Below are 20,548 nucleotides of genomic sequence, written 5' to 3'. Positions count from 1 at the left end.
AAGTTTAAAAAATATCGAAGACAAATTGAGTACATTAAACATCTTGTCCAGATTTCACAATAAGCAAAAGGCTTAGACAACAACCATCAACATACCATCACTTCTCTTAATTTCCAAGTACCATGGATAAATTTGCTTTGTAATTCAACAGATCCATACTGACTGCTGGGGTCACTGATCTAAGGATCCATGACCCGCCCCCTGTGTAGTATTCCCATCAATGTGGAATCTTTGAATTGAGTGCAATTCCCATTTTGGAGTACCAATATACTTACTGCCCCACTCCTGTTGCCACCGACTGTCAATTCATTGAATTATAATCTGAAAGTAGAGCAACCCTAGGCAGCAGAGGATAATAATCAGTGAACATGCATAAATTCAAAAGCATTTGTGGTTAAGCTCTGTCTTTGTCAGGGTCGACCAAGGAAAACAGGAACCCTAATAAGTATTTAAAACAGTGAGATATTAATACAGAAAACTAGATGCATAGGTGATGTCAAGACCTGTGGTTTCATTAACCCAGAAATAAGCCATAACAGGAAACATTGTCACTCCTGGGTTAGAGGATATGGTTTAGCCTGTACCCATAGACCAGGGTCATGTAGTGTAAGTAGGAATCAATGGTTTTTCCAACAGGATCTGGAGCCATGAAAGAGACACTGCTGTGAGTAAACTCAGAACCGTGGAAATATGTTGGGAGAGGCTAGGGTGGCAGGTTGCAGAAAGTAGACCAGAGAGACAGTTTTCTATTTGCAATCAGATTATGTTTGTTCAAGCTATAGTTAATTGAATTACTATGAAAACTATATAATTAAAATAACGAGTCCAACTGGCATAATCAAGTTTAAGAACAAACTCTATGATGTTAATAAAGACACAGTTGAATAAGTGGGAACAAAAAGAAGTGAGCATATTAGTGAGCAGCCTGTTCCTTGCCAATGTTCAGCATGGCTGGTGCCTAATTCATTCTTGAAAGCTCCATGAGGTAGGGATATGTCTACACTGGCTCATCCATATAAAGCCAAGATCTAGCACAGTCACTGCATGAAACAGAGTAGGTATTCAACAAGCAATTTTCAAACAAATGAATGCAAAAATACATGACCAAGTTTGTAAACAGTCTGTTGGTGACTGTTCACGTATCCTTCACATCTGCTTCACTGGTACTGCCTGGAACAGTTGTGCTGACCATCTTGTTCTTTGCCTTGCAAATAATTTCTGTAACACTTTGTAACTGTCTTTGTGATTGTATTGTTCAAAAAGCTCTAATCCACAAATTAAGTGTGCTTGAGAGCATGATTAAACTCCAACAAACAAAATTGCTGAGGAAAATCCATTATTGTTATTTAAACAGCTGAACCACTTTCCAAAATATTCATAACCCAAATTGTTCTTCTAAAGGGCAAAAATGAATATTGTGCATGTTTACAGAGAGGCTAAGTTAAATTTTAAAAATTCAGCAAAACTTAAGGGGGCAAAGATAACATATTCTCTGTATAACTGGGCGTGTTCAAGCTTATTTTAAATATTAAATGATTTAAAGTGTAAAAAAATCACGCATGGAGCTTTAGTAAATTCATTTTGAATAATAAGAATGAATTAAAAATCATAAATCAGAAAATTGTATTTGAGTTGATATTATAGGTAATGATTTTAATTATGCCTAGTGAGAAACAAAAGAAAGCAGGCAAACCTTATCAAACACAAATGCAGTAAGGCATACTTTATCTTTCCATTTACTCTCTGTTTTGTGGTTTTTCTATTTTCTTTATTACTTTTTAAAATTACAAAGGTATTACATGCTTTTGGTAACAAAACCATGGGGAGAAGTACAAAAAAGGCTAACATACATCTGGATAACCACTACTTTGATTCCTGTATTTACTTTTTTAGAGCTATTTTTTATAAATTAGTATTATTTTACTTAGTAAATCTGTGAAGTCATAATACTAAATGCTTGAAAGACATGATTGTTAGATTAAAATATTGTTGCTTTATGTTATCTACTAGAAATCCAAAATAATAATCCTTCACAAATATGCACTGTTCCTAAATAATTATTTGCAAAATTTAATCATATTTACTATTCCAAACATGTGAGTGTCTATTAAGCAGTATTAAAGCTTTTATTGCCTTTAATTGTTATCCCAGGAAACACTAATAAAATAAATGTTTTAATAAGTCAATACCCATCTCCTGAAAAATTCATTTCTAAATCGCCAGCCATATTAGATTCATTTCCCCTGGTTGCACAGTTTTTAAAGAGTTTGTTGTGAGATGAGACACACTAAAGGAAGAAAATAAAAGAAAAGTAACGACTCAATTACTCCACAGTACTAACCATAATAATTTCTGTAAAATTATGCCACCTACACCTCAAACATATTGGCCAATTATGCAATTTCTGCAGGAATCTCAGCATAATAGCATTCTTGGGAGAATTACGATGATCAAGTCTGGAAAAATGGAAGTATTCTTTTTTCTTTTCTGTTATAGTTTCATAGCAGATATGTTTTTAGCAAGCTTCATTTCCTCCTATGACAATTCATGGGGAAATAAAGCCCTTTTCCCTACCCACCCTACCCCCCAATCATCTGCAGATGGAGTGTTTGAACTGCTGTTAATTCTGTCCTGCAATCCAACAAGTCTTTGAGCCTTAAAGAAGCCAACATAAAGAAAGGTATCTTCCTTCCAGAATTTGTCTCTTAAAGTTCTCATGAATAGAGATGAAATAATAATAGTGCTTTCAGAGAACACTTATATAGGATAGAAATCTATTTCATCAGTACTCTGGCTGAGGAAGATGAATGTTTTAACCTTGAGACATCCTTTTATTTTGTCTCTGTGTGGAAGACCATCTCTTGGATAGAGATAATACAAAAGAAATTGGCAAACAGCCCAAGTCATATTCATTCAGTGTTGACACTGTTTCAAGTATCTGCATTGATTGTACTGTATCTTGAAATGGGGAACATCTTTAAAAGAAATTCCAGATCTAGATCAACTGCATCTCACCTAATGACATATTCGTTCAAAATATCAAAGTGAAATATAAAAGCCACTTTCAACTGTAAGCATTTTAGAGTCAGTTTTATAAGCAACTTTGTTCACAAAATTATATAACCTCTTTCATTTTGCATTCACCTAGGGAATGGAAACAGTCAATTTTAGTTTAAAACACATAATCTGAAGAGTCATAATCTGGAAGGAAATTTGCATAATCTATAGAGTCATAACCTGTAAATTCCTTGTTCAATCTTAAATATATGGTAATGAAAAGCAATTTTTCCAGAAAGAATATTCTACTCCAAACTTACCTCCCCACAAGAACCAGTATCTATTTTTGTATTAGGAAAAACTAAATTATACCAGAGGGAGAGGCTATCTCTCAAATCTCAGAGAAATAAAATACAGGATAATTTCTCACTCGTATTACACTTCTGCTGTGAATCAAGGTGGTTCTTTGTTCTGGATGGTCCTTATTCTAGATCTAGCCTGAGGGGCTCACCCTCTGGAATATTGCTAGTCCCAAACCGGAGGTAAAGAGATTTGGAGGATCTTGTGTCAGTAAGGAAGTGTGCCAGCCAGAAATTTTCATGATTCATTTTTCCCTCACAATGCACTGCAACCTAAAAAATTCTCTCCTTACCTAGCCAGTTGGAATTTCCAAGTGAAGGAATTTTATAAGTCAAATTATTCACCATTTTCATTATTTGAATAGAGATTTTCTTACAATTGTTTCCATGGGCTACTTTTCAATCTGTAGCCTGGCTGTTCATGAGTCTCATGACCTGCCCCTGTCCAATCAGCTATAGCTAACAGGGCCATATGGAATCAGGATAGAACCCTGTGGTTGAAGAATCACCTAAGACAAATGAGATCTCCTTATAAGAGTCTGTAGGTGGGGCATCTATCCCAAGGTTTGTCCTAATGTTATAACTAAATCTCAGTTATAACCAAATGGAAAGAAACATCAAGAGTCAGCTACAGCTGGCATAAAATGAAATAAAATATGAGAACCAGGTAATGGAAGTACCGAGTTTTTTTTTTTAATTAAAAATGAAAAAAACAAACAAACAAAGAGTTATGGAAATGAGAGGACTATAACAGAGTTTGCATTGCTTAGACTAGTGATTCCTAAAATTTGGCACCTGGACCAGCCGCATCAGGGTCCACTTCTAGAGAGCCTGTTAGAAATGCAAATTCTTGGGCCCCACTCCAGACTGATTGGATCAGAAACTCTAGAAATGGGGCCCAGGCCCAGCAAACTGTGCTTTAATTCACCCCTCAGCAGATTTTGAGGCAGGCTACAGTTGAGAACTCCTGCCCTGCCTATTCCAATGTTTCCCCAAATTTAATGTGATCACTTGGGTGTCTTGTTAAAATGCAGATTCGGATCCAGCAGGTCTGGGATGGGACCTGAGGTTCTGCCTGTAATGACAAGCTCCCAGGTGATGCTGATACTCCTGGGCCATGGGCCACACTTTGAACATCAAGGTTAAATTTCCAGCTCTTTCAGAACAGAATCCATCCTGTCATGTTTAGCCTTTGTTCATAATAAGTTAGTTCCTGGTATTATGGAGAACATCTGTACACAGGTGCATTTGCAGCAGAAAAAGAGGATTCAAAACACCTTCCAAAAGGAGCTTTGGGATACAAACCATCGTGCTGTTCTGACTGAATTTGGCTAATCTATCAGTTTTTTCCAGATTCTCCAGTACCATTTCACTGATAAAGCTTACCTTGCTCACCTTTAGGTGGCCACCTTTTCGATGAAGCTCCCCAACTCCAAATCCTGACTTCCAGAGTGATGATCTCAGGATGGTGTTCTTCCCCATGGACCAAACATCTGCTCACCCAGACTGCTAAAGCTCCCTCCCATGGGCAGCTCCTTGCTGCCCTCACATACCAGCAGTTACAGTCTGAGACCCTCAACTTCTTTCCTTCTCCAAACTCCCAGTTTTAGTCAAAAAATCCTCGGCAAGTGTTGAGGTCCCTTAAGTCGATCTGCAATTCACTGTTTCCTTCTCCTTCACATAAACTTCCCCTCTACTTCTTCCATCTTATTGATTGTGCTTTGTTCTCTTTGTAGTTGGCCAGAGCACCCACAAGGAAATTCTTATCTAGATCTGGTCTCATAACTAACCCTTTCTCCTCCAAGACCTCCTTTAGAAATCCAGTTCCTTCAAAATCCTTCAGCTTTCTGCCCTAAATTAGAGCTATTATGTAAGACAGTTGACCCATGAACAATGCAAGTTTGGATTTGTTTTCAATAAATATGGACTATGGTACTACATAGTCCACCAATGGTTGAATCCATGGTTGGGTGAATCCACAGTTGGTTGAATCTTTGAGTACAGAACCTTGGCTATAAAGGGCCCACTGTAAATTCATACACAGATTTTTTCAACTGTGGAGGGTGGGGTGGGGATTTGGTAGCCCCCAATCACCTCTTTGTTCAAGGGCCAACTATATAGTCTTTATGAGGTGATAGCAATTGAAAATAATTTATTGTACTAACCTACCTAGAGATAATGAAAAAATACCTGTAAAAGCCAATCCAGTTGTTCTTAAACTTTGGTGATCCTAAGAATTCCCTGGGATGCTTGTTAAAAAGGCAGACTATCAGGTACTGCCCCAGACTCAGTCCATTGCAATCTCTGATGTGAGGTAGTGTTTCCATGTGGGAATTTCTTCTTGATGTTTCTCAGGAAGTGTGTATGTTTTCCCCAATACAGTGAAAAATCGTTCAAAAAGACAAGAACACAGGGAAAAAAAAAGTATTTTAATTCCTCTCTAAAGATTAAAGGTTAACAATGGGAATAAAATCTCTCCCAGTTCAAAGACTCAAGTCAAGGACACTAGGAAACATTGACATTTAGAGCTGAAAGTCAAGGTCAACCATTCTGGGAACCAGGACAGGAAGAGAAAGAGAAACAACTCAGTGGTCATGATCTCATCAGCCAGTCTTGCTAAGAACTGTTGCTGTATTTTGAGTGTGCATTCATGGTCCTGTCTGCTGCTGAGAGCGAGTCATTCTTGCAATTAAAATAAATATTAATGGGTTTATGCACAAGGTACTTAGTATATATTCTATGAGTAGTATCTCAAAAAATAACAAGTTTTGGAAACAAAGTTAGTCATTTCTGATGTTCTGATGTGTGATTTACTACACTGCTATTAATCTTACTAGGAGATGCAGATATTTTGTCATTTGAGTATCACTCAACAATATTACCTGGCATTTTCAGTATCTGAATATTTGTTCTAGGTGAATATAGATTAATGAAAGTAATATAGATTTCAGTCAGAAACAGACAAATAAATCAGGGCAAACAGATGAAGTATTTTCCTGGTAAGAGGAAAATCGATTATTTCCAGTATATGGACCTTATTTCCCAACTTGAAGCAGCTTTTGGATGCCTTCTTAACAATTCAACCAAAATGAAAGAAACTTTTCTACATTCAGAATATCTGTCAAGAAACAAAAATAAAGACTATCAGAAGGGACAATTAATACATCACATGTTTTAAAATTACATTTTAAAATGACAGTTTTAAACATTTAATATTTGTGGTATAATCTTTCCATTTTTAATGGCATCTGTATAATATTTATTTCATGTCAGTGTTCCCATATTTTAATATATTCTATTCCCAAAATCTATATCAAGTACAGAACATTTTTGTGAGTTACTGAAATATGTAATCTCAACACAATATGTTTGTTAAGAATAATTAGTGGCCATGTATTTATTGTTACCTCTTTTTCACAGAAAACCACTGAAATGTTTAGGATAATCATATCACAGAAAAATGATTCATTGTATATTGTTATGGTCACTCATTATTATCTAAAAACACATGAACAAGGTGTTATGAAAAACATAGAATAATTTATGATTATGGGGAATCCAGTTTCTCATTCCCAAATCCCAAATCCTAGCAATTTACAAACGTAAGTGGAGCACAGGAATTTGCATCTTTTACAAGCATCCTAGGTCATGCTAATGTCCTGAGTGGGCAACACAGCAGAACACTGCCTGAATCCAATGGAGCCAGTCACTGAATCTCAGAAACTTTAGGGGAGTAGCTGGAAGGATGGGTTAGGGTTAGAGGGACACTGGGAAGAAGAGCTTCCTGGTTCTTGTAGCTGTCCTTCAATGAACACCACAGAGGTTGCAGATAACTCAGATTGCGCACATATGACATGAGGATAGTGTATCTACTATGATATTATAGCTTTTTCTATGGTTTGTTGTGATAATTAATGTGAATGATACAAGAAGCACCTTCTTAGAATCGTGCCCAGCACATGACAATTCCCTTCCTCCTTTCCCCACGTTGTCTACCTTAGCCTTCCATGAACCTGGAGTTCTATAACTATTTGATAAGTACGTATGTAGGACATTAACTTTGCTCGATAAGTCAGTCTGTGCCTCTGAGGCATCAGCATGAGCCTGTGTGCTTGCAGGATGAAAGTTAGATGAGAATTGGAACGGTGTCCCCTGACATATGTGTTGAAAGAGATTAGATTGGGTTGCATTGTGTTAGAATTCAGCTCACACCTTTGCTGTAAACATGAATAGATACTGCTTTCTTTACAGCAGATGCCAGAACATTTCCAGATTCCTGAAGTGATGGCTCTACAGGCTTGTGCTTTGTGAGAATTACAGCCATAAACACAGAAAAGCGTGCCCATAAACAGCAGTTTAGGACTCTCATTTGCTCTATACTCCACATTAATTGACTTAACTGAATGATTTATGTTTATGCAAAGTGTAATTTCAATAGGACGTTAAAAAGGTTCCAAGAGAATGCATTAAATAAACTAACTTTGCATGAAACATCGTCTATCACAGAACATTTTAATCTCAAAATCTTATGTTTGTCAGTGTGTGACTTTTTCTATACATAATTTATAGAAAAGTAGATAGTGTAGTGTAGCTGTCAGCTGGATTGTATTAATCCCCTAATTAGAGAAACAGTTAAAAGAAATAGATGGTCTTATGAAAAGAATTAAATACATATTTGCACATGCAGTCAGTGTGCCAGCCTGGCTCTTAGAACACTTCTCATCCCGCCAACCTGAGTCCCTTTCCTTCCTGAATGTATGCTTATCTAAAAGTACTTACAACATTTGATTCTGTTGGGAGAGAAATCTCTGCAAACGACTGTGTCAGCCTGGCACTTGCAAAAGCAGTAATTTGAGTTATCTGCATGTGGATTTATTTTCACGGCTGTATACCCCATTTTTCCTTCTTTTATGGAGGATAGAACATCACTTAGCTTTTGTATCAGTGTTCCTGGGGCCCTGCCTGAGCCTGGTGCCCAGGAGATATTCATGAGTACGTGATGTATGCAAGGATTCGTGTGGGCGGATGCCCGTACTCTTTCATTTGAGTTCTGAGAAAGTGCTTATACTTTCCTCTGCAATGATTTTAGAGTCTCCTAGAAGAGACCTGTGGGGAAGATTTTCCTTGTGTATGACCTAAATCAGTCCCACAGTTTTGGAACATTGTTTGTCTTTGCATTGGCCTTTGGACTTCTCTAGGTTAATATCACATGCCCTTCAGTTTATCCTCAAAGTGTCTCAAGTCAGGCCCAGGATGGAGGAATTAGATGCTCAAGTACAAATGAGTCAGCACTGGGTGGAACCATTATCCGGAGCATTACGGAGTGCTGAGTTGGAATCCAACAAGAGCAGAATCAGTGAGGGGTAATTTTCATGTGTATTCAGAATTACATTCGTCAGGGAAGCAATTTGCCATCATATGCTGATCTTTTAGTTTGTTTTTTTATTGTCACCCATAAAATATTAAGGTATAATTTACATAAACTTTACCCTTTTTAGTAAAATATAACTCTGCAGGTTTTGACACACATACCATCCTGTAACCATCACCACAATCAAAATACAGAATAGTTCTTCACTCCAAAAAATTACCCAATGACCCTTGTAGTCAGCCCCTCCACTAGCCCCCAGTTCCTTGCAACCACTGACCTACTTTATCTCCCTACAGCTTTGCCTTTTCAAGACTATCATGAGAATGGAATCACAATATGTAGCCTTTTGATTCTGGGCTATGTAGCCTTTTGATTCTGGGTCCTTTTACTCAGTATTATGCATTTAAGAATCATCCATGTTGTCGTGTGTATCAGTAGTTCATACATCACTGAGTAGTAATTTTATTCCTTTGTGTGGATGTGACAGATTTGTTTCTCCATTCTCCAACTGAAGGACATTTGGGTGGTACCCAGTTGTAGCAATTATGAATAAAGCCACTACAAATATTTGTGCATTGATTTTTGTGAGAGCACAGAATTTCATTTCACTTGTATAAATACCTAGGCGTGAGAAGGCTGAGTCTTACAGTAAGTGTGTAATTAAAATTATGAGTCTACCGAAGTGTTGCCTAAGATTGCTGTGTCATTTTACATTCCCAGTCTATGACAGTTCCTCCACTTCCTGCATACTGCACTCAGTATGGTCAGTCTTTTTAATTAAAAAAATTTTAATAGGTAAATAGTCATACTTCATTGTGGTTTTATTTTTCACTTCCCCAGTGACTAATGATGTTGAATGTTTTTTATGCGTTTATTTGACATTCACATACCTTCTCTGACAAGGTGTCTCTTTAAATCTTTTATCCATTTTGTATTAGGTTTTTGTTGTCTTACTGAGTTTTCAGAGTTTTTTATATATGCTACAATTTCCTTCTTAGATATGTGATTTACAAACCTGTTCTCCCAGTTTATGCTTCATATTTTATTCTCTTAGCAGTGTCTTTTGAAAAACAAGTTCTTAATTTTCATGAACTGATATTCATCATTTTTTTCTTTTATGATTCATATTTTTTGATGTCAAAGCTAAGAAGTCTCTGCCTAACCCAAAGTCATAAATGTTTTCTCTTATGTTTTATTCGTTTCCTTTTTTTTTTTTTTTTTTTTAATCCTTTTGGACACTACATCTTTTGACTACACAATTTAGGTCATTTACATTTCAAGCTATTATTTATAGGTATGGACTTACTATTCCCATCTTTAATTGCTTTCTGGTTGCTTTGTAATTCCTTTGTTTCTTTCTCCCTCTCTTGCTCTCTTCCTTTGTGGTTTGATGATTTTCTATAATGGTATACTTTTTCCTGAGGGCAGGGGAAACCCAGAAAGGCAGTCCTCATAATGATTAGAATGTTAAATGTTGTATTTGCTTCCTTTAAGTTTTTAAAATTTGCAAATGTGCCTTTTAAGAGAGGTTTATTCACTCTTTAAAACTTGAAAATATAATTTAAGTAATCAGGCCCTAAGAATTAAAAAATGAAGAGAAGTATATAAAATAACATATTTAACTAAGTTAAATCTACTGGAGCATTTTTCTTACTTGGACTGAATATCAATTACTTAATTCTTGACTAAAAGAACAAAACAGTTTTAACAACTAGTAATTGTCTTGGGGGGAATCCTCTAGAAAATAAGCACCTAGGAGCAATTTGCAGCTTTAAAATAAGTTTAAATATTTTTATTTGTCAAAGGTCCCAAATTTTATTTGAACACAAAACCTTTTATTAACTTATCATTTTGTTGTCAATTCTTAATGTATACAGACTAATTTGTTTCTTTAAGCTAATGAAAGCAACTTCTAATATATATTATATATGTATGTGTGTGTGTGTGTGTGTGTGTGTGTGTGTGTGTGTGTGTGTGTATCTGCATTCAGAGCTTCTTACCCACAACTTTAAAAGCACCAGAAAAAATTACTTCAGTATAGATTATCTTTATTCAGAAAACACAGCATACTCCTTCCATCTCCATCTCATTCCTGCCCTCCATTTGGCAAAGATTCTTTTATTTAAATTGGAAAGAAATATTTTATTTAATACTCATATTAATTTTCCTATTTGTTTCTTCAGTGGAAGATGTTGGATTCACTTTATGTACAATTTCTATGTTAATCAGAATCCTTGGGAAAGTAATTGCCCTACTTTATGTCTTCAGCTGATAATCCAATATTCCAGAATTTATTTCCTTAAGGTCTAATATTCATGATATAAAACTGAGTATTTTGAAAAAGTCTCCACCATCAAAGACAGATTAGACATTTACTATGTGCCACATGCTGAGCTATCCTTAAAGATATAAACAAACAAACAAACAAACAAACAAATAAATGAGATGGATCCAGGGAGTTGTTGACATTGTAATAAAATTTTGAAATATCCAACTGTATAACTTTTTAAACTCTCAAGTGCAAGCACCAGCTTAGTAAACACTATTTTTAGATTGTTCTGTCACAGATTTGTCACAGGTTAAACTGTCACCCATGGAAAAGCTTCCATAAGAGAAGAAATTTGTCATTCCAGAGAAGCAAAATGTATGAGTAAGAATTTAAAACTTTTGCTGCACTATGACTAACTGATCACAAAACTCAACTAACAATAAATCTGTCAGGAAACATACAAATAAAAAAACTGAGTTTTTGATTTATTGCATTTCTAAAGAAGAAAAGTAATTGATTGATTTTTCTCCCTTTTTCAAACAGTTACTTGGTGTCATATGGAAATAGCCACATCACTTGGGAGATAAAGTAAATCAGCTACTGTCTGCTCTTGAATGAATATCCCTTCAGTTTCCAAGGTTTTCTCTCCTTTTGAATAGCAACACCCAATCTGTAGAATCAAAGGAATAATTTAAAGTGAATTGAATGAAATATGCCTTTTTAAACTCTGACTTCATTTAAATATTTTAACTTTCAGAAGACACAGCTGAAGTAAATGCTGTAGTTATGGAACAGATTGAAAAAATCATGTACATATATGAAATTATAATTTATTATGATAAAAAGGAGAAAATGTGAGTCAATGATTTTTGCTCTGAGGCTCCAGGATCTCCAATGGTTAAAACCAAACCAAACCAAAACAAAAACAATTTAAAAAAAAATACTTTACACTTGCTTCTCCTCTCTCTTCTCTCCTTTCACTTACTTCCCATTTGTCAAAACGTCATACAAGAAAAGGAGTGAGTTCTCAGGATTAATTCTGTACTGACTACCAGGAAACAACGTTCTTTGATTTTGCAATCATTATGCTCAATAGTCTTGGGTAAGCAACAATTATTTTATGCCTCATTTTAATATTCTGAATACAGTTATTAGGACTATTTCAAAATGATTTATACATTTGGGCAAATGTGAAAGAGCTCCAGCCTGCATATTTTATCACATCAAAACATAAGTCTCTCATTTTTGGAAATTTCCTTTTGGTCTCCCATGATTGTGAGATGACATTAATTCAAAGTAGATTTACTTTGAACAATGTGTTCCTTGCACTAGGCTGTTTGTTGCAGTTTCATAGTTTATCCCCTTATACACTGATACACTTTAACCTTGATTTCTTTACTTGATTATCTGGCCAAAATTCTACCTCAAAAATTTAGCTTATACACAATGTATAGCAAAGTCTCATTTTAGATAACCTGATCAACTAATGTATATTTATACCCTTACAATTGCCATGAACTATGTGTACAAAGAACTGAAAAATAAATACTAAGATTTGTAAGATCTAATATCTGCCCCTAAGGAGCTTTCATTTGCAGTGGAGAGGATGAAAATGCAAAAGTCAAATAAGAAATCCAGGCAGAGTTACAGAACAGAAATTCTAACCCAGATCAGGGAAAGGCAAAATCCCTTACTGCTCAGGTCAGACCTCCTGGTTTCCCGAGGACAACCCTAGTTTATGTCTGTCCCTTGACGTAGGCATTCCTCATTCCCTTTCATATACAAAAGAGTCAAAGTTTGGATGATAAAAGACTCTTGGGTAAAACTCCACATTGGTGTGGAATATGAATTGTATACTATTTTTGTTAGAAAAGGGGGGAGAAATAGCATTATGAGGCATATAAAAGAATAATATAAGTAAATATTGGTTCATTTCACAAACATTCAATTAATTTCTTTGCCATTCAGTCAGGGTAGTCGGTCTTTGGCATTAGCATTGTCACATGAACTTGCCTGTCATCTGTAATTGTGATAAGAATTTGTTTCCAAAATTTCCAAAAGATAAGACTAAAATGTCACAAAAACTAATAACTGGTCTTACTGGAGTATCTTTTTTCAGAGGTGGCTTGACGTATGATTAGAGACACAACTTGGGATGAGAGCCCCAGTTTCAAATACTGTTTCTGCCCCTTCTTGGCTCTGTGAATTTGACAAAAGGTAGTATTTCTATGTTTTCCTTATTGTTTAATTGAGACAGTGCCAAAAGTTTTCAGAATTATATGAGATAGAATATATGAAAGCAGTCAGCAGAGTACTTGTAGGTAATCAGTAAAAATGAGTTGACCCTAAGTGTTGCACAGTGTGCTCAAGCTCTTGAAATATCAACAGTTCTGTGAACCAGTCAGTAAAGTCTTTGCAGAGAAAGCAACCCTACGCTTGGCAGCCATTCCACTGGGGCCAGAAATGTGTAGGACAGGTAACTTCAGTCTCAATCAGAAGTGGAAATTGAAGGTCTTGCTCAACTAGCATGTGTTCTCTGTATCAGGTGCCTGTAGTCCACCAGTATCCCTTAGAAAGTGTTAAAAGTCATTATTACTGGAAAAAACAAAAAAAAACAAAATGCAGGCCAAATGGGAGTAGATCCACAGTCTGTCCCAAATAAATGACCGCATTAATATATTCGGACTTCTGGAAACTCTGAAGTGCCTCAGTGACTCTTCTGTCTCCAGAGGGTTCTCATGGCATCAGATCTGTACCAAGTTTTTCCTCGTAGGTCACCATGGACTTAGTCATCATATTGCCTCCAGATCTGCCTTTTGGTTAACAGGCTTGTGATGAATAAATAATCCAATAAATAGTAATGACTCCAAAATCTCTGCATGTTTACTCCCCAAAACACTTCTCATGTTTTAGTTCATAACTTTCCTTGTGAATTTTGGAAAAATACAGTCATACTTGAAAAACAGAACTAAAGTTCTGTTCCATTAAAGACATGGCTACTACCTACTAACTATCTGGTTTGGGACCTTAAAGCAAACTTTTAAAAATAAAAAATTATGCTTGCTCCCCTATCATGGTAACTGGCATTCATGTAAGCCCCAAAGTACCAGGGAAGACATTGGTAAACAAATTTTCTTGGCAAGCATCTAGGCCACCTAGAACTTGGCACGTCATGATAGAACTGGCGAGGAATTCTCCCAAAGATCAAATTTAGAAGTGGAAGACCTGGGCTCAGGCTTTAGCTCTGTCTTTGAGTTGTGTAACTTTGGGCAATTTGTTCAGCTTCTTTGGTTTTCAGTTTACTCTCCTGTACAATGAAAGAGTGGGGTCAGACTTTCTCTAAGGCCCCTTCTGGATCTCAGAAGTCTATCATTCTTCCATTCTAAATCAATCAAGCAATTCCTACGTAATTAAGAAACATTTCCTATATTCAAGGGACGTCTTTCGCCTCTTCTTACAGACTCATTTTACAACATTACATTTTACTTCAATATATGATAGTCACTTGGGGTGTGGAGTAATCTTGGTGAGAAAAGCCAATTAACGAATATTCAGCACTTGCTCTGTGTAGCATACATTTTTATAAATGGCTATTGACCAATTTTATCTCAAAAAATTAAGTCCTCCTTTAAAAAAAAACAGACTGTGATTCTAAGAAGTTTGTGTCAACTAGTTGAAGCTTAAGTCCTAGCAACAAAATATCTTTTTTGAAGTCCCTCTTTCTATTTACTTCACTAAAAATATCAGCTATCTTCCTTCCTGTAAATAAATAAATTATTGGTTTCCATTTTCCATTGAAAACAACTACAAATGATGGCTACAATTTTTAAAAATGTAAGCATACATAGGCTAAACTAGAAAGTAGGAATCTTGGAGACACAGCAAACACAGAAGCAGTCTTTAACCCTGTGGAATGTGATGTCTCTGTGACTTGCTCTTAACTTTTTCATAGATTACTGACATAATCAGATGGGAAACAAAATCTAGGGCCAGCCCAAGATGGGAAGTCAAACCGAAGGTCTCACCAAAATGATAGAACAAATCAGTATAAAGATGAGCTGGAAGTACACCATCCCCCACCAACCTCAATCCTTAGCAGGAAATATTCATATTTCCAAGCCTGGTAATTATATAGAGGGGAAAATTTTTCTTTTGAGATGCTGAAAGCACAAGCACCTTTTCAGAGGTCTGCAGCATAGTTCATACTACCTAGTTGTCAACAAAGAAAATAAAAAGGCACAGAATTGGTTTAAAGTGAAGTGGCTCAATGCTGCTCTCAGGCATGCTGTGGAAACAAGCACAAAACTTTCCAGTTCTACTGCGAGTCCAAATGTGATTGTTACAATGTAGGAAAAGATTTTCTTCTTCAAAAAATTTACCACCACCTTGAGAACACCCTATTTTATGATAGCTCTATGAGAATGCTGTAATCACTATGTGAAAAGCACTTCTTGGGTTTACACAAAAACTCAACTTGAACAACCATGAATGTCAGAATTGCAACAGAGTTCTCAAAGAATGTGGAGAGAGAAAATTCCAAAGACACAAAACTGATAGAAATATACCTACACACAAGATACATCAAAACCCAAAAACGTTATGAATAAGATGCAGAAGAAACATGGGCAGCAAAGACTTAAAGATTCTTTGCTTGATCAAACTTTAGTCAGACTCATGAGCATCTCTCAGGCCCATCTGGGCACTTTCTTATAAAATCCAGTTTCAATGAGAACTCTGCAAGCAAGTTTAGCAAGAACACCACCGCCCCCTCAATATCTGATTGCCCTTGTGATCAAATTCTTCATCCTCCATCATCTCCTAGCTGATGTCTTATCACTCTGGAGTGTCTTCAGCAAGAATCCTATTAGGTCATTTTAGCCAGAACCTCCCAATCCCTGATGTTTCTAATGATTTTTCTATTCACTGACACCCGCCCCCCCTCCACCACACCCTGCTCTTTGGCTATAAATTCTGTTGTCCAGTGCAAATTCACACATAAGTGAATATTCAATTATTAGTAGAACTGATGTGAAAATTCAGTAAAGGAATGACAAATATTTCAACAAGTGTTACTAGGATAGTTGGTTGTCCACTTAGGAAAAAAAGCTAAGTGAAATATACAGAAAAAGCAAACCCATATGGTTCAAATGGATTCATATATTCATATGGATTCAGATTCATATGTGAACGATACAACAATTTTTGAAGAAAAAATAACAGAATATTTTTATGGTAAGACCCAAAAGGGACCAAGTTTGATAAATACAATTACAATAAAATTAAGAACTTTTATTCAATGAGACCCTTCTCAAATTTACAATCAAGCAGTAAATTAGAATATATTTGTAACTGATGAGAAATTGGAATGCAGACTATACTAAGAACTGCAATAAATTAATTTGTAAAAAGACAAACATTCCAGTGGAAAAATGGGCAAAATAGTTGAATAGGTATTCTCTGAAGAAGGAAGCAGAAATGAACAAAACATTAACAACAGTTTTAATCTCATTAAGAATTATGGAAATGCAAATTAAAACTGTAATGTAATAAATTGTCATTACCACCAATTATGGAGCAATGGAACTCTCATACAGATTTGCTAAGTATATTAATTGCTATAATCTCTTTGCAAAACAAAAACATAATATCTAGTAAGGTGAAGTACACATGTCCCAGGATCCAGCATTTCCACTCCTAAGAGGTTGGTTCATAAGTTTTAGGGAAGAAGCCATTTCCAATAAGAGTGCAAGGTGAAGTAGCAAGTACTGATGTAGAAGCTGCAGGAAGTGTTCTGGATGATCTAGCCACGATTATTAATGAAGGTGGGTACACTAGACAACAGATTTTCAGTGGAGATGAAACAGCCTTATATTGGAAGAAGATGCCATCTAGAATTTTCATAGCTAGAGAAGATAAGTCAACACCTGGCTTCAAAGCGTCAAAGGACAGGCTGACTGTCTTGTTAGGAGCTAATACAGGTGCTGGCTTTAGGTTGAAGGTGATGCTCATTTGTCACTCTGAAAATCCTAGGGCTCTGCCTGTGCTCTGTGTGTGGAACAACAAAGCCTGGATGACAGCACATCTGTTTATGACATGGTTTAGTGAGTATTTTAAGCCCACCGTTGAAAACTATTGCTCAGAAAAAAATAAAAAAAAGATTCCTTTCTAAATATTACTGCTCACTGTCAATGCACCTGGTCACCAAAGATGTCTGATGGAGATGGACAATGTGATTAACACTGTTTACATGCCTGCTAATACAACGTGCATTCAGCAGCCTGCAGATCAAAGAGTAATTTTGACTTTCAACTCGAATTATTTAAGATATACATTTTGTAAAGCTTTAGCTGCCTTACATAGTGACTCCTTTGATAGATCTGGGCAAAGTCAATTGAAAACCTTCTGGAAAGGATTCACCATTCTGGGTGCCATTAAGAACACTGCTGATTCATAGGAAGAAGTCAAAATATCAACATTAACATCAACATTAACAATATCAACATTGCTGTCTTATTCTAAGAAATTGCCACAGCCACCCCAGCCTTCTGCAACACCACCTTGACCACTCAGCAGCCACCAACATTGTGGCAAGATCCTCTACCAGCAAGAAGATTGTGACTCACTGAGGGCTCAGATTATGGTTAGCATTTCTTAGCAGTAAAGTATTTTTAAATTAAAGTATGTACATTTTTTAGATATCAAAAACGCTGTTGTACACTTAATAAAATAAACTACAGCATAGTGTAAACATAACTTCTATTTGCCCTGGGAAATTTATGTGACTTACTTTATTGTGATAGTCATTTTATTGTGGTTGGTCTGTAACCAAATGCACAATATCTCAAGGTATGCCTGTATATGGCAAAACTATTAAAAAACAAGGGAATGATAAACCCCAAATTCAGTATATTTGTTATTTCCAATGAAGGAGAGAGAATAGAGTAAGTGTAGGACAAATAAGAAGCTTCAAAGATAATGGTAATTTTCTATTTTTTAAGCTGGCAGTGGTGTTTGTTATATTATTTTTTATACCTACAGATAGTAAGTATAATCTTTTTTTGAATATACTCAACATTATGTAAAGAAAAAAAAAAGGAAAAGAATGTTAGCATCTTATATCTGTTTGTTCACAACTCACTCTCCGACAAGCATTTTGTGAGGATGTCTATGAAAAACTATATAAAAATAAATTGGGTTCTATTACCAAGTATCTCATGTATTACTTTGTGTTTCACCAATTTAACCTACTGCTTAGAAATTAAGTAATAAAAAATCCAAGTTTCTCTGTCTGCTCTGTTGTGATTGAATGATGACCAACAAGATGTTCTTCATGATAAGAGGAAAACAGAACAGTATTACATTATGCTTTACACTTTCCCAATTGCCTATAGGTTTTGTTTTAATTAGAGGATTTGTACGAAAATGAATCAGATAAGTATTATGAATTGTGAAGTATAATAAATATCTTGGATGCTTTGAAGTTTGCTGACAGTTCTGTTGTACTTTGACAATTTTTCTTTTTGTTGCTTTTTATAAAATGTATTCATTTCTCCATGCTGCAAGAAAAATAAGAGCTAATTACATATAGTATACCCTCAAAAAGATTTAAAAATTCACCCACCTGTGTGACCTTAGGCAATGTCATTATTCACCATAGATTTCAATGACCTTATTTGTAAAATCACAGTGGTGGGCATCAGCTCTAAAATTCTTTGTCTATGAGGACAATCCAAGGAAATGGAAAATCTCACAGAGACAAACCATTATCTACAATTAAGAACCTGTAAGCTGTATTCTATTACGGGCAATGTAAAGCAGAAAAATGGTTTCAGTAGTGTTCACTGCATTGCAGCAGTTTGGAGGGAACAATAGGATACTTTGTTACAGACATAACTGGGAACAGGAAGGAGCACTGGGTTTCTTGTTCCCATGGAAATAGAGCCTCAATTAAAATTCTATTCTCATCTTTATGAAACTGCACAAGAATCCAAAAATCAAGAATGATACTGAGAAACCTTCTGAGCTTTGTAATAGCCCATGCTCCCCTGCACTGATTTAATTCAGCTCTTATCAATCAGAAATGTGCACCATAATAGCTTCTGGAGTGTTTTCAAATTATGTATTACCAAACCCCACTCAGGGTCGCTGAATCAGAATTTCCCAGGGTGTGGCCCTGGTATATGGATTGTTTTGGATGGTCCATGGGTGGAAACATTGCTTTAATGAAATTCAGCTTCCAGACATAATCTGCAGTGGATTTTTTTTTTTAAGGAGAGAATAGGATTGAGCCTTTTTTTTTTTTTTTTACAATAAAAAGGTTAAAATCCCAAAGAGCAGTCCACAACTCATTACTATCATTTGTTGGAAATTTTTCATATTAACTACACAAAATAGCAATGACTATGAGTACAATGACTATGTACGGTTAGTACGAAAAATTTCCCATGAATTGGGACTAGGTTTTTGGGACTCTCGGTTTTTGCAAAGAAGAATTTACCCAACAATGCAGCAACTATAATAAATACCGGGACTTGAAGCAGCTTCTCTATTAAAATATTTTTTAAGAAAAATGATAAACAATTACTGCAATACAGACTCAAAGGACAGTGATTTCTATTACCTATAGAATTATAAGGACTGAGCTCTGATGGATGCTTATCCAGGTCCAGACACCATGCTAGAAACTTTTAACAGATTTTTTCTATTGTAAGTTAATTCCCCATTAAAAGATGAAGAAATGGAAACAAACAGAGATTAAAATACTCCCCTAAGGGCTTGGAATTAATAAATAGCAAAACCAATGGAGGGGAGGGTATAGCTCAGTGGTAGAATGAATGCTTAGCATGCATGAAGTCCTAGGTTCAATCCCCAGGACCTCCATTAAAAATAGATTACAAAAATTTTTTTAAAGATTTAAAAAAATAGACAAATAAGTAAACCTATTTACCTCCCCCTCCCCCCCAAAAAGCCAATACACTTAAAATCAGATCTTATGATCGCAAATTTTGCTGGATATGATACCAATGATGTAATTTACCATTATTTGGAATTATGCGGACAGGAAAAAGAGTTTTCATTGTGCTATGATCTCTGTTGTTGATACAGATATTGTTAGTATTATAGAAAGTGTACCCCCAAAACATAGATAGTGAACAAAGAGAAATGCTTTTGTTCTGTAGCTATCCCAAAAAGGAGAAGAAAGTTCCAGTGGACAAAGGGCACAGAGAGCCTTCCTACTTCCCCCGTGTGGCATGTGGCGGTCTAGTGGACTGTAAGCCGGTCCAGTTTCTCTAAAAGGGCTATGTGAATGAGGGCGTGGGTGCAATTTGACCACAGATACAGGCAGGTGCCAAAGTGAGAACTGAATACAGAGCTTTGAGTGAAAGGCAGAGCTGGAAGGACCAGGAGACTCTGAAGAAGAGAGGCCAGTGGGAAGTTTTTATTGAAAAGGATCAAAGAAAGAGCCTTAGATGGAGAAGGATGTGTTACCATATTCCAGTCCATTTAGACAGAAGAAAAAATTCTCATTCTTCTCTGTGAGGTCTGTTCAAT

General features: G+C 35.9%; 1 long non-coding RNA gene across 1 annotated transcript in view; it reads right to left on the bottom strand.

Moving 5' to 3' along the window:
* Nucleotides 1–5,797: 5,797 nt before the first annotated feature.
* The window catches only part of LOC123615789 (uncharacterized), a 160,442-nt gene continuing 145,691 nt past the window's right edge, over nt 5,798–20,548 (bottom strand). The window contains exon 6 of the long non-coding RNA XR_012503205.1: nt 5,798–6,474. This is a non-coding gene — a long non-coding RNA (uncharacterized LOC123615789). The remainder of the gene's footprint in view (nt 6,475–20,548) is intronic.

This window comes from Camelus bactrianus, chromosome 29, assembly GCF_048773025.1.
Source record: "Camelus bactrianus isolate YW-2024 breed Bactrian camel chromosome 29, ASM4877302v1, whole genome shotgun sequence".
Taxonomy (NCBI): domain Eukaryota; kingdom Metazoa; phylum Chordata; class Mammalia; order Artiodactyla; family Camelidae; genus Camelus; species Camelus bactrianus.
Note: the sequence above shows the minus strand (reverse complement) of the source record. Positions and strands in the feature narration are given on the sequence as shown.